Source organism: Orcinus orca, chromosome 6 (assembly GCF_937001465.1).
Source record: "Orcinus orca chromosome 6, mOrcOrc1.1, whole genome shotgun sequence".
NCBI lineage: Eukaryota > Metazoa > Chordata > Mammalia > Artiodactyla > Delphinidae > Orcinus > Orcinus orca.
In genome coordinates this window covers 59,470,587-59,476,478 of record NC_064564.1, presented here as the reverse complement: position 1 = coordinate 59,476,478, position 5,892 = coordinate 59,470,587, and the positions used below count along the sequence as shown (strand labels likewise).

Below are 5,892 nucleotides of genomic sequence, written 5' to 3'. Positions count from 1 at the left end.
AGAGTTTCCAGCAAAATTTTATCATCCAATAAAATCTTTAAACGTTAACATTAAAACCTATATGATCGTATCCAGCAATTGCAATGGAGGAAAAAACCCACAAGAATACTGCTCTGGGAAATTAATTCTTTGGCTTGTTGCCTAAGCCTTTGTTTTCTAATGAAATACCCCTATTTAAACAACACTATTCTTCTATAACGTATTCATCTTTAAATTATGTTTTTATTGAGAGCTTTCAGTACCACGTTTTTGAGCTGTTGTCACGCTTCATTTAAAATCATGCTCTCAGTAGCCTTAGGGAAGCACCATTTCCCACCATTCTAATTGACCAGATTTTCTGAGAGTATATTTATGCATTGAACTGAACATCCCATTACACAGTTTAAATGTTATTAAGAAATGTATGTCCTTAATAAATGAAGTATAACATCTATGGAGTGGGTGGTAAAGAAGAAAGAAAATATTAAAAAAATTATTTCATATTTCCAAATCTTGCTGCTTCTATGTTTCTTAATGTTTTAGTGGAAATATGACTAGAATATAGTAATAATATAGTTGTTGAGGGAGTCAAAAAGGGGGTTGGGAGAAGAAGAGAAGAAACATTTACCTAGGACTCATGTAATGGTAACAAAAACATAAAGGATGTTTTCATTCAATAGCCAGAGAATTTGCTCTGCCTGTGAAATTTATGTCAGTATATTATCTTTGTGATACAATTCTCTAAGATGCAAAGATAAGCATAATCTATTTACTTTTGAAAATTTGAAGGAATTTAAGAATATAATGTCATTTGGAGATTTTGGAATTATTTAAAAGATTTGTTTACAATTAGTCTGCAATAGAAAGTGTCATATTGTGGTGGGGTAAAGTAAAATAAAAAGCTGTCCATCTTAATGCCATTTACTATAGGAATGAATTGTTGACATCTAAAAATATCTCGCCTATGTCACATTACTATGACCTCAGTTGGTATTACTGGAAAATGCTGATGCTCAGGTTTTAAGTGTGTTAGTAAGATGTAGCTTGTATTTACTCCCTTTTAAATATTCTTTCATTATATCTAAGTACTTTACAAAAAATGAAAATAGCAAGGTTCACTTCTTAAAGGGGACCATTCAGGAATCTAAAACAAGTTGGAGCAGTGGTGTATAAAATGAATCAAAAGACATTTCTGGCCTCATAATTCACCAGAATCATTTACTTCTTGAATCCACTTGATGTTTCAGCCTAACCTATTGAATTACAAAGCCTTTAGAGGTTTCACAAGTTTTCTTGTTACTGCTGCTAAGTTCATAGTTCTTCAAAATTGGAAAAAATATTGGAATAGTTTTAAAACTAGAAAAGCAAAATAATGTTTAGTGTATAAAAGTGTTTTCTGTATGTTTCATGTCTCAAGCTTATATTTTAAAATTAATTTGGATACGTGTGGAAACAAATCTTTATGATCTGCACCTTAGGTATCTTTAGTTGAAGAACACGTCTATACTTTTATGCAAATTTTAAGGAACTAAAGAAGTAAAAAAATCATTTATTTATAATTAATATATGAACCCAACATCAGATCACCCAAATATATAAAGCACATATTAACAAATCTAAAAGAATAAATTGACAGCAATACAATAATAGTAGAAAACTAAATACCCTACTTTCAATAATGAATGGAACATCCAGACAGAAAATCCATAGAGAAACAGCAGATTTGAATAGCACTAAATAGACCTAACAAGCACAAACAGAACTTTCTACCTAACAACAGAATAACAGCCATTCTTTTAGATCATTCATGGAACATTCTCCAGGCTAGATCACATGTTAGGTCACAAAAAATGTCTTAACAAATTTATTAGAACATAAACTGATTGACATTTATCCACTTTAACACTCCAAGCCTAAAATTTACTTGTCCCAATCACCAACTTATTTTTGGAAGCATCACCTCAAAAATTTCAAAATTTATCAAATAGGGATGAAGAAATTAAACATAATTTGTATGATTTAGTGATTTTTAAATGAATGTTTCATAGAATACAGTAATACAACATCATATACAAGTACATACAAAAAATACAACGTTGAATACAAATGCATGCAAAACATGCTAATAAATTTTTTGTCAGCATTAGGCATCATGTGAAAATGCTGTGCATTTCTACAAAATTGTTATTATTGCACTCATTATTTAGTACTTATATTTCACAGCAGGAAATAGGTGTGCTCATTATATGTCCAAATGATTATTGATTGTTATACCAAAAATTTGAATGCATTCTATTCTTACACATCTATATTTGGGGCATCCTATTCTTTCCTATCTGTATAACTAAGTGCTGCCACTGTTATCACTTTAGATACCACTCTACAACTACTGGGAAAGTTGTATGAGAATATATAATAACTATAGCCAGGATGGAATCTGTCTTATAGGACATTTGTTGCAAATCCACAGAGAGACTAGTGACATAGCTCAGCATGTCACCAACAAAACTGCTAATTAGGGCTTCCCTGGTGGCGCGGTGGTTGGGAGTCCGCCTGCCGATGCAGGGGACAGGGGTTCGTGCCCCGGTCCGGGAGGATCCCACATGCCGCGGAGCGGCTTGGCCCGTACGCCATGGCCCCCGGGCCTGCGCGTCCGGAGCCTGTGCTCCGCGACGGGAGAGGCCACGACAGTGAGAGGCCCGTGCACCTTAAAAAAAACCCAAACAAACAAAAAAAACCAACTGCTAATTATACATACAAATTAAAAGGTGAGATGGAAAGGGGATGTAGTTCAAGGTAGTAGTTCAACCGGCTAACTTTTTGTCTTAAAACTAGATAGATTGCTCCTAAAGGAAGGAAAATACTGTATGAGAGCCACTGTACATAATATTTCATCTATCAGTTTGGTAATAATTATAAGTTTGTTGAGATTATAGTCCTTTAAAGTTTGGAGAAATATGGAATAGTTTTCAAAGTAGAAAAGCAACATGTGGTATAATTATTAAAAAGTGGTTTCTGTTTTAATATCTGAATCCCAGATTTCAAAGTTAATTGGGATGCTCATAGAAACAAATATTTTATGCATCTGTGCCTTTAGATGATCTGACATCTCTGTTATTTAGGTTTCCTGAGAAAACTTAACATGATATAATGAGCCAGAACTAATTCCATAAGCAAGATAAATTCTCTTGCTTAACCTGTATTATATATAACCACCAAAATTAACGTCATGAGCTCATGCACTTCACAAATGTAACTTTTTCTTAAAAATAAATTTACGATATTTTAAGCAGATAGTGTAATATAGCCAACATACCTAATAAAATATTATTTTATGTGAACAGTCAACGGGTAATAAATATGATAGTCTTGTAAATACTTTGTTTAACTTCACTACTTTCCATCTATATGTAATAAAATATGAATCCCTAACAGCATCCAAAAATGTAAGCATATTTTGATAACTAGAGATTCTTAAGGTGGGCTCTTAAAATTCACGAGTATTCTTTATATATAATTGACCCTTTTACATTTAACTGTATTATGGTATATTGTGTTATGGATACAGATGTTCAAACTGTTTTTAAAATTGTTCAAACACCATGGTAACCTAAAATACTTACCAACAAATGACTGTAAAGGCAATTTAGTCAAATCACTACACTTTAAAAGTCAGTGAGCTGAAACCCAGAGAAGTTATGGGCCTTCCTCTGTAACACAGCTAGACAGTGAAATTCTAATACTGGAATACGGGTTTCCTGATGAGTAGGCCAGATCCTTTTAAATTATATGGTGCTCACAAATAGGGTTGCATGAAAGGTAATCTTCATTGACTAAATCCCCCATCTTGTGCATTTTAAAGTTACTTTTCTTTATATTTAGTGAGCTTTACTAAATCATGCTGATAGATGGATTAAAAAAATCTTTTCTCTTAATGGTGAAGTTGTGCCTATTAATACAAAAATAAGGTTTGAAAAATCTCTTGATATGCTTTTACGAAGTAGGTATAATAACTGGAGTTTTCTTGGATGAAATTTAAAATTTCAAATACTACTTTAGCTGATCCAGAACTACTTAAATATTTTATTTCTTCTTTATTTCTGATGTGTTTTATTTTTCAAGTATTTTTAAAATCTAAGTGGCCAAATTCATGGCCGTAAAACTTTAATGTCTGAAATATGTTAAATATCACCTTTTACTTTTTCTTTATTAGTTTTGTTGGGTTTTTTAGCAATTTCTTTTACAAATATCTACCAAAAAATTATTATTTTTTTTTTATTTTATTATTATTATTTTTTTACATTTTATGTGCCCCAGCCATGAAACAGCTCTGGCCACCAACCCAGGCATCAAGCTACGATGAAGAAAGGACTAGACATCTGCTTTGCCCCTGACTGATTCAAGAGCACCCCACCAATCAGGTGTCTCTTTGCCCATTGCCAGGGGATCAAAAAATTATTTTAAAAAATCTTTCCCCATCTTTAATATAGTTAAAACTCTTAACTATGTTTATGTACTACTAGTTTATAAAGTCTTCAGCCAGTAGTGATAGTATTAAATGTATTCAACAGAAAAAAAATCTTTCCCCATATGATTTTATTTGTGAATGTTGTCATTTCTGGAAAAAAAAATGTTTCATATAAAAGTGCGTGCTTTAAATTTTTAGAACTTAAAATGTGATTGCGTTTTTTTCTCATTTCTATTTTTTTTAATTTTGTCAATTTAATCACTTTATTACTCCCCAAGCAAAATTTTAGGACCTGCAGAATTGTGTCTTGAACTTTTCTGTTCTTTTTGGTTTCTATATTTTTGTTGAAAACTCAATCACCAGTTTTATTATTGCTTATATGAAAAGCATATGTCTCACCCCCCCCATATTCCCTGATAACTTAGAAGATTTTTTAGTACACTTTCAGTGTATAATTATAATACAGTGCCATCATGTTAGTACTATAAACACTGGAGAACATGCTGTTTAATTATGCCAAGCATTAATGTGTATTTCTGTATATGCGTAAAATATATTACCTTCTATAAATAATTACTTCAGATATATAATACTTCACATTATATTATGCTAATATTGTATATTAATTTCTCTAATGCTTTTGCCATTTTCCACACTTTAATTGTTGGGTGTGTGTGTGTGTGTGTGTGTGTGTGTGTGTGTGTGTGATTAATTTGCTCAGAGTGCACTCTGTGGATTTCTGTCTTCTATAAATTTTATAAACTTCTCAGGTACTCTTTTTCAAACAAATGTTTTTCCTCATTCTGTATATTTTTTCTTTCCAGCACACAAATTATGCACATTACAAACTTTGACAGTATGCCACATGCCTTTCAATCTTTGCTGAGTTTTTTAGTCTTAACTCTTTGTGCTTAAATTTCAATTATTATGTGTTAATCTGTTTTAATCCTATTTTTGCAATATCTAAGATTTAATTAAAACCACTCAATAAAATGGTGATTTCAGATACTGTTTTGCAATTCAAGAATACCAACTTTAGTTTTTATTCTAATTCTTTACTAAAATTCTTCATTTTTAACAATTTATTTTTCCTATATTTTATAGTTATTTTAAATTTTCTTCCTATTTCTCAAACATGAAACACTTACCAATTCTACTTCTCTTAATTGTTGTTTCTCTTAGTTTGTTTGATTCTGATATTTAGCATGCCTAAGTCATTTTAACTGGATTTCTGAGATTGTGAATGCATAAATTTAGGTGCTTTAGTAGATCTTATTTTTCTCCTAAGAGATTTTATTTTTCATGGCAGGCTAATAAAGTAAAACTAGGTTTCTTTCTCCTTTTTGAGGGGTATTTTTTTTTAATCTGTTATTAATTATGGATTTTCCCCTTTATTTTTAGGGTGTAGGAAAACCTTACTTTTTAATTACACTAAGTATCTGGAA

General features: G+C 31.3%; 1 non-coding gene across 1 annotated transcript; it reads right to left on the bottom strand.

Moving 5' to 3' along the window:
- Positions 1–4,283: 4,283 nt before the first annotated feature.
- LOC117203774 (small nucleolar RNA SNORA48) lies at positions 4,284–4,427 on the bottom strand. Its single transcript, XR_004486666.1, has one exon. It is a non-coding gene; the product is annotated as a small nucleolar RNA SNORA48 (small nucleolar RNA).
- Positions 4,428–5,892: the final 1,465 nt, after the last annotated feature.